The sequence below is a fragment of the Lycium ferocissimum genome, chromosome 6, assembly GCF_029784015.1.
Source record: "Lycium ferocissimum isolate CSIRO_LF1 chromosome 6, AGI_CSIRO_Lferr_CH_V1, whole genome shotgun sequence".
NCBI classification, from domain to species: Eukaryota; Viridiplantae; Streptophyta; class Magnoliopsida; order Solanales; family Solanaceae; genus Lycium; species Lycium ferocissimum.
Window position 1 is genome coordinate 73,990,710 of NC_081347.1, and position 9,744 is coordinate 74,000,453.

A 9,744-nucleotide genomic window follows, 5' to 3' on the forward strand; every position below is an offset into this window, starting at 1 on the left:
CCGATAGCTTTGTCCAATTTCCATCTTAGATTGTGAATATAACTTTATACTTTTAAGAGCCGATTCTTTAATCTTTCGTGTATAAGCTAAACTCTATATACTAAATCATCTACTATATAAGTAAAGGACACACATACTAGTACATGATCTATTTAACTCTTTATTAAAATTGAATAAATAATTATTCTATAATGAATACTATATCCGAACACATGGTTAATAGTATATATCCCAACACAAAGACCAGCTATATATCCCCTTAATTGCATGGCAGGACCATATAAAACACTTGAATTTAGCTTAGGGAGAGTTGTTGTTGTAAAATAGTGTTTAAAATAGTGTTTATTGAGATCAAAACATATCAACACTTTATCTTGACACTCTGCCACGACACTGCTAGAAACAGAGGTTCCCACCGACCTTCAGTGGGAAATTTGTGTAATAAAACATGATTTTCCCACCTCATTTTCACCGAATCAGATCACTGGGACAATGCATGCTGGGAAACAGGTTCTCATTAAACATTGGAAAACTTGTTATTTTTGTCGCGTGAAAACACTATTACCTAGATTTTTCCCACCGACATTCAGTGGGAAATTTCAGTGGGAAAATAGTGATTTTTTAGTAGTGAGAATACTGGCACATGTCTTCTCCTAGCGTAATAATCTCGAACTCACAACCTGTAATCTACTTTGAGAAGCTTATAAATAGGGGCGGAGCTAAAGCTTATCTACGGGTTCGACAGAATCATTATTTTCGGCTCAAATTCTTTATTTGTGTTTTAAAATCTACCTAAAATGTATAAATAATAAGCTGCGTTTATAGAATTTTGAACCTATAAACTCAAAATCCTTGAGGCGCAACTATTATATATATCCTTTTGGTATCTACAGTTTTTTACATTGCATTTTAAAGATTTAATAGAACTTTCATGCTGTTTAAAGTTTTTTTTTTAAAAAAAAATCGCACTATTTCTGTCAAATTTAACGAATACAAATAGTTAAAAAATTTGATGGAGAATAAAAGTTTTGAACTTTTAACAAACTTAAAGGACCAAAATTATTCAATACATACTTAAATGATAAATTTGAACCTACCTTCAAACATAAGGGGGACATTCTTGTCACTTTCTCGTATCTAAATTATCAAAACCAATGGTAGACAAATTTAGAAGTATATTAACATTCAGACATTTTAATCTTAAAATTAACAAACGGGTCCCTGAAAAGAGAAACAAGAACAGTTGTTTTTTTAAAGAGAAACAACAACAATTGTTAGAATAAATGGAACATGAGCAAGTTTTAAAGTAGGAAGGATATTTCTTATTATTATGTAAATTGAGACCAATGCAACAAAAAGATTGATTGCATCAAAATGTTAAAAGCAAAGAGGATATTTTTATTATGTAAACTGAGATCAATGGAAGAAAAGATAGATTAGCAAACTTAACTGCTAGAAGGGACGTGAGTACAACATACAGTAAAAAAAAAAAAAAATTAAATATAAAAAAATTAACTGTTTCGAGTAGCAAATTGTAGGAGCTCTTCATCTTTCTCAAGTGCTAACATGTCTTGTTCCTTCATCCAGGTTAACACTTCCACTCCATCCCTATTTTTATTGTCCATCAAGACCAACATGTTTTTAACTGGTCCACTACTTCCCAAAATTACTTTTTCAGGCTTTCCCCATCCAAAGTCTACATCATAAAAGGGGATGTTTTTGAGGTTGCTAAATCTATAGAGATCATGACTTGAATTTTTTAAAAACATATCATTTGCTTCTTCATATAGTTCAAGCGTTATAGGTAGAAATTCATTTGTTTTAGCATGTTTATATTTTCGTCGAAATTCTTCTTTCGCCTTTTGTAATTTACTAACCACTTGTGGTAGATCCATTTCATTTTCTTCTGATGTTAATATAGAAAAGAGAGAACCTATGTTTCCCATAGTGTTTTTTGGCAATGGAGGGGCGTAAACTCGCAGCCTGGTGTAGTACGGACGGACGAATCGAACCAGACGTCACCTTTTTTGTAGTCATGGCCAGGAGCGAATTTGTGAGTAAATTTTGGGTCATGTAAACACATGGTCACTCGACTAATCTCGATATATTATGCGTATAGTTAGGATATACTATTAACCATGCGGTTTGATTATAGTATTATTTTTTATTTCTTTTGGAACAATTGTTTATTTATTTATTCAATTCAATAAAGTCTTAATTTAAATAGATCATTTGTTCATATGTATGCCCTTTACTTATATAGTAGACGATTTAGTGTATGGAGATTTAGCTCATGCGCGGAAGATTAAATTGTCGGTTCTTATAAGTTATAAAGTTAATGTTCACAATCAAAGATGAAACTGGGCAAAGTATCTTGATGATTGTAGCATAAGATTAAAATATAATCTATCTTGATTATGGGAATGGTTATGTTCCAACTTCTTATGCTAGTACATTTTTGTGTGTATTGGACTGACCAAGTAGAGATAAGTGTTTTTGTGCTGAATATATAAAACTACCTCTCTAGCTCGTTAAATGTTCTTATACTCTTAATCTTGATATGATTGTTATGATTAATGTGCTTCGTTCATTATTTTGATTTATTAAAAGGTACGACTCAACTGCGAGTTAATGTATTCCTGGTAAATTGGATAATGGCAAAGTGCATTTGTGAAATAACAATTAGTTGATAGAATCCGTGTCTCGACCTTAAGATTGATGATACCCCTTTATGAATGCTTATAAATTTTCATATGAAAACCCTGTAGGTGGATTTTGTATCCGTCACATGAAATAAGTTAAGCGGAAGTATAAAGGATTAAATTAGTTGATGAATTAAATTGTCAGTAATTTAATTTATTTGATTGGTGTCTGTAATCTTAACATGGAGAGTTAAATAAGTTTTTAATGAATGATTTCGAAATCAAACAGAGGAATGCAATTATAGTTTTCTAGTGGAATAAATTGTAATTTATTGTGGTAGGATTAATTCATTCATATTCCGAACTAATACCACAATAGGAAGCCTCGTTATTAAATCTGTGGTCCCTACTGTGCCTGAATATTCTAGAACAAGGAAAATAAAAGGAAAAATAATATCCTTGGTGGGTTAGGAAAGGGCTACACATTTTTTTGCTAGGGTTTACCCTAAAAACGTGTGTATATAAAGAAAGCCATTCAACCCTAAGTGATGATTGTTCTTTAGCCGAATACTTGCCACTCAAGTATTACGTTCATAGAAGTTCAGGATACACAGTAGAAGATCGTAGACCTGGAGAGCACGGACGCTATTGAAGACTTGTGCAACAGCTTCAAAAGGTTAGTATTACAATCTCGTATTTGATTATGTTTTTCTAGTTTACATGTAAGAATATGATCTTGGATGTTTGCTTCCGCTGCGCATATATGCCTATTTTCTATCATATAATTCTAAAAATATATCTAATATTAACTAAGTGAACACATGATCATAATAGGTTGAGTGGAGCACTGGTCAAAGGTTATCTTTGTATTCTAAAGGTCATGGGTTCAATCCTCAGCTTATGCAGTTTTTTTAATTTTTGCCATTATTTTCTAAAGCAGTGGTGAGGATTCGCCTCTGATCATGGCCGTTGGTAAATGAATGCTGACACAACTTCTGTGTTAGTGGGATTTTGTACTTGTGATTGATCTATAACCCTAGCTTTTAGTGCAGCTAATTTACACTACAAGAAAAATGGCCTTTAGGGAAGGGAAATCTAGTCCCTAAAAGTTCAAATCGTCCCAAAAGGTCAATTACGACGGGAAAATTCTGGTCGCCACCCGTCGTAATAGCCTCCGCCGCTAAAGGCCAATAGCGATCGGTTTAAAAATCTGTCGTTAAAAGTTTTTGGGACGGTGTTTATATCTCGTCGTTATTGCATTTTAGAGACTACATATCTCGTCCCTAATGGATGATTAATATCATGGAAAATAAATATTTTTTGGTCGTGAAACCTTTTTAGCGACCAACCGTTACTGGTCCTAGATTATCTTTAGAGACGAGCATTTAAGTCTTTATTTGAAATTATTGTACTAATTTTAACAAGCATATTTCTGGTATTTTATTCATCACGAGTGGTCCCTAAAGCTCGATATCCAAAAAAGTTATTTTTATCAATAAATATCAAATGGATATTGAAAAAAGTACATATAAAAAGCTTATATATAGAGAGAGAGAGGAAAAGAGCTAGTTATTAATTACAATAAAATGGTTAACATCGCATGATGTTAGTTTCAATATTTGCTTGACACCTTAACAAAAAGACATTGCTAACACCCCGAGCTAGACTATTATATTGAGTTGTACATAATATTTCTAGCAAAATAATGCATCTTGACTTGTAACTTTGATCTTCAAAACCTGTAAGTACAAAATTTGAAAAGAATGAATAACTCTTAGTAAGATAATTAATATATGTAAATGTTACACTAGTAGTGGTTATACCGCTTACCCCAAAGCAATCTAAATTCATTAGGTGTTATCCAGCAAAATCATCGAGCCTGCAAGAGTATAAAAAAAATTTAATTAGAAAAACTTCGGACGCATTAACCAAAACGCAACTAAAATAGTAATCGTGTCAAGCATAATGGAAGTGTTTGAACTTAAGGAGTCATTTCCCATTTAAAGAGAAACATGCTACTGCTAGAATATGTTCCCAACTAAATTTTTTACATAAACTATTGATGTTAAGTCTCTTGTACAACAAGACACTCTTCTTGCAGCAGCAATATATGTTTCTTTTAAACTTCCAGTAAACTCTCTTATACAACAAGGAGAATACCAAATCAAGAATTTGCAGAGAATAGGCTGCAGTTGGAAACCAAAGAATTCAGATATATATTCAACAAGTTCAGCATGGAATTTATGCAGGAAACTAGGAAATTGGAAACATGACTGTACTATTGGCTTGGTGCGTGATTGCTTTAATTTTGAATATACAACTACTACCGTTGATTCTATTTATCTAGAAAATGATGTGGTGTAGGTGTGCTCCATATTTGAAGCTGGTTCTCTTCCCATTAATCCTACAGTTAGAGCAAGTGATATGGGAATTTATGGTTTTTCATCAAAAAGAGAAACACAGGCTGAAAGGGTGCAGACTAGCAGCTGGGCTTTATGGGGCATACTTTTAGTTATGTTTTATGGGACACACTTTTAGCTAAGGCATTACTAAAAGTTTCCCTTAAAAAGTTAAAAAAAAATATATATGCTTGAGGGAAAGTCCGCCCTCCGACGACTTTTAGTTATGTTGAACTAAAAGTCTCTTTAGTTAGTGTTAAGTAAAAGTCGCACGACGACTTTTAGTTGTGTTTAAGTAAAAGTCTGCCGGAGGGGGCAGACTTTTAGTTGTGTTTAAGTAAAAGTCTGCCGAAGGGGGCAGACTTTGCTAATCCTTATGCAGCGTTGGTAGAGGATGGGGATGATGTGGTGGTGTTAAATGATGAGAATATAGGTGCAGTAGTCTTTCATGAAGATCCTAAGGTGATTACGGATGTTAGGATTGAGAATAAGGGAGGAACTTGCATGGATTTACGGCTTGCCATTTACACAAGATAAAATTTCGATGGAAATAATGTGGATAATGGTGATTGATGCGACGATGAAGAGAGAATTTTGCAAGTTAATGCGGCTTGATCTTGCTATTTACAAAGATAATGATAATTTAGCGATGGAAAAAAGACAGTGATCGTAATGTGGATAAGATTGAAAATGAGAACTATTGATGCGCAAAAATCAAAAAGAGAAACACAGGCTGAAAGGGTGCAGACTAGCAATTAGGCTTTATGTACTTTTAGTTATGTTTTATGGGACACACTTTTAGCTAAGATTACTAAAAGAAAAGAAAAAAATATATATAGCGGGAAAGTTCCGCAAGTTATGTTCAACTAAAAGTACCAGGGGGGCGTACTTTAATAAAAGTACGCCGGAGGGTACTTTGGGTTACTTTTAGAAATTATAAAAGTCTGGAGGGGGCGGACTTTTTAGAAAGAAAAAGTCTGAGAATTTTGTTCCTTACGCATCTTGGTAGGGATGGGGATGATGTGGTGGTGTTAAATGATGAGATATATAGGTGGATGGATTACGGATGTTAGGATTGAGAATAAGTGAGGAAACTTGCGTGAATGATAATTTACACAAGATAAAATTTCGGGAAATTCTTTGATGCGAGCAGTCCGGGGAAAAAGAGGGAATTTTGCAAGTTAATGCGGGTGGGGAATACGAAATTTGCGGGTTGAAGAATCGGAGAATGTTAATGCACCACCGGTGGTGGAGGACGATGGAGAAGATTGAAAAATTTAGCCAAAAAGGGAGAACACTTAGTGCACTCGAGAAGATTGAAAAACGAAAAAATCAAAAAAGAGAAACACAAAGCCGAAAGGGTGCGGACTAGCAAATGGCTTTATGGGGCATACTTTTAGTTATGTTTTATGGGACACACTTTTAGCTAAGGCATTACTAAAAGTTTCCCTTAAAAAGTTAAAAAAAATATATATATATGCTTCAAGGGAAAGTCTGCCCCCTCCGGCAGACTTTTAGTTATGTTCAACTAAAAGTCTGCCGGAGGGGGCAGACTTTTAGTTGTGTTAAGTAAAAGTCTGCCGGAGGGGGCAGACTTTTAGTTGTGTTTAAGTAAAAGTCCGCTGAGGGGGCGACTTTTAGTTGTGTTTAAGTAAAAGTCCCGCCGGGCGCGGACTTTGCTAATCCTTATGCAGCGTTGGTAGAGGATGGGGATGATGTGGTGGTGTTAAATGATGAGAATATAGGTGCAGTAGTCTTTATGAAGATCCTAAGGTGATTACGGATGTTAGGATTGAGAATAAGGGAGGAAACTTGCATGCAGTAACTGGTGATTTACAGCAGCAGTTGCCATTTACACAAGATAAAATTTCGATGGAAATAATGTGATAATGGGAAAAATGTTATTGATGCAGACATACGGTCGGCGGAGTTTTCCCGATGAAGAGGGAATTTTGCAAGTTAATGCGGTGGGGGAATACGAAATTTGCGGGTTGAAGAATCGAGAGAATGTTGATGTCGCAAAGGGTGCCGGTGGTGGAGGACGATCTTGGGAAGCGCTTGAATGATAATTTAGCCGGTTCTTTCTCTCCGAAAAAAGACAGTGTTAAGCATAATCGGTTAGTGCACCAAATTTAGAAGATTGAAAAACCGCTGGAGAACACTACGGCCAAGTGCGGAAAAATCAAAAAGAGGCATCGGCGATAGAGGGAAATATGCGGTGTTGCTGATCACCATGTCGATGGTAATCATATGGAGGTTGTGGAAAGTACTGTTGCTTTGCAACTTGTTGCAGATGCAATTCATGTAACTGAAAATTCTTCAATAACATATAAAATGCAAGAAAGGAAAAAAAAACTTTTTTAACTTTGGTGTTCTACCGATTAGAGCTATTAGTAGCATAGTTGACTTCCTACCCTTGAATTCCTTCAAATAGTTGTGATTATTCAACTGTTCCAAAGTTATAAATTGTACCTTTCACTTTAAGAACTAATGGTTTTGTAATTTATGTTAGAGCTAACTTATTTGAGATCTTCACTTTTACGGATACTCATTATGGAGGTAGACATTTATAAAAGTTTGTCCATAAAAGTTAAATTCACATATATTTGGTTAGACCTTGCTTCAAAACATGGGTTCCATAACTTTTTCAAATTTTTCCTATTGAGAGTGGAAGAGTTAAACACAAAAAAGAGTATTGCAATCTTCTCGCATGCTATTATTTTCCAGAGTGCTAAATACAAATGACAATAGAGACTAGATGGGCTATGAGGTATAAATGTATTTAGCCGAAAGTAACAAGAGTAGTCCCTATTTGCCTTGGCAAATCTCAACATGGCCTTTCTAATCCTAAACACATACCCACAACACATACAACACAAATTACCGGAAACTAAACAAAAAGACATTCATACAACCAAAATAAGACCACAAATCCAACTCAACTTATACTAAAATGAAATAAAAATTGAGTTTTTAAAGAGAAATAGAAGGTTTTTCAGATCATAAATACAAACCCAAAAGAATAAGCTCAAAAGTTCAACTTGGTGCATATACAAAACATTGAAACAGAATCAAAAGAGTGAGTTCTTAGATAGAAATAGAAGGTTTTTCAGATCATAAACACAGATCCAAAAGAATAAGCTAAAAAATTTGACTTGGTGCATATACAGAACATTGAAACGTAATCACAAGATTGAGTTCTTAAATAGAAATAAAAGGTCTTTCATATCATAAACACATACCCAAAAGAATAAGCTCAAAAATCCAACTTGGTGCATATACAAAACACTAAAATAGAATCAAAAGATTTGAGTTTTTATCTTTTTGATTCTAAACGTGTAAATAACGAAGAGATATCAAAAATTATAGAAAAAAACAAAGATTGAGAAGCAAAGAATAGTACCTTGAGAGGTTTTTGATGAATAAGAGAAGAATCTGAGGAATTAAGAAATCTATTGGTAGATCTATGGCTGAGCAGATGATGGATACGATGTGTAGAGACTATGGTACGAGAATTGTGACCACCGTGTTTTGAGAAGACAGAGAGTTTAATTTAACTTTTAGAATGTTTTATTTCAAAGTGTATACTACGTTTTCTCTTACTTTTGGCGCCTTATTTTTCTTGAAAAAACTTAAGTTTTTATTTTAGTACACTGTTTTTTAGCGCCAGCTTTTTTGGAAAATAGTAGCCTTTTAATATTTTAATATTATATTTGGTGGCATCTTCCTACTCAAAGCTCATCAATTATAATTTGGGACCGGTTATTAAATTCTTTTGGGACTAGATTTAGTACCTTCGCAATAAAATATAGAATTAAGGACCGAAATAAAATCTCGTCCCAATAAATGTACTTTTAGAGACGAAATTATTAACTCGTCCCTAAATATTGGTCGCAGATAAACCTTTTTCTTGTAGTGAATTAGATGACGAGAAAGTAAAACTTTTGGACAAACTTTCTTCTCTTTCTGGGACAATGGTAAAATTAGATATGTTTGATAAGTCGTCTTTTATAGGTGGAAAATAAGATGCTCCATTAACTGAGATGACGAGAAAGTAAAACTTTTGGACAAACTTTCTTCTCTTTCTGGGGCAATGTTAAAATTAGATGTGTTTGATAAGTCGTCTTTTATAGGTGGAAAATAAGATGCTCCATTAACTGAGACACTACAATCAGCTTCCCTGCCATGGGATAATAATGGGTCAAAACTTTTGAAAGGGACTTCTCAAGATTTATTACTTGGTTTATTTGACCATGTGTTGCTCAATTTAGGGTAAAAAAAGGCAAAACGGACACAAATACCACCAGTCATTTGATCAAGGTAAGAGAGTTTGTGACAACAAAGTGAAATTGGAGTAGGAGAATATGGTTTGATTATTTTTTTACAAACTGGGGATACAATGCGTGATAAACTCATCTTAGATAGGAGTGATAGCACTATGTTTCAAGTACAAAAGTTAAAATAATGTTGTGTGGTTTGTAGACATGGTGAGGAAAATGGAACTTTATATAATAGGTAATTAATACAATCAAGCCTCTCTATAATTGTCATTCGTTATAACAAAGATTTCACTGTGACGGCCAGATTTTCCCTCGAACCTATCACGACCCAAATCCATGGACCGTGACGAGTGCCCGATCACTACTGACCAAGCACCCCTACACTCGTACTTGCCATATGCTGAGTAACCTGGTGGCCCATTT

The 9,744-nt window shown here is 34.2% G+C and overlaps 1 pseudogene; it reads right to left on the reverse strand.

Moving 5' to 3' along the window:
* Positions 1-1,444: 1,444 nt before the first annotated feature.
* Positions 1,445-9,457, reverse strand: LOC132061650 (acylsugar acyltransferase 3-like; annotated as a pseudogene).
* Positions 9,458-9,744: the final 287 nt, after the last annotated feature.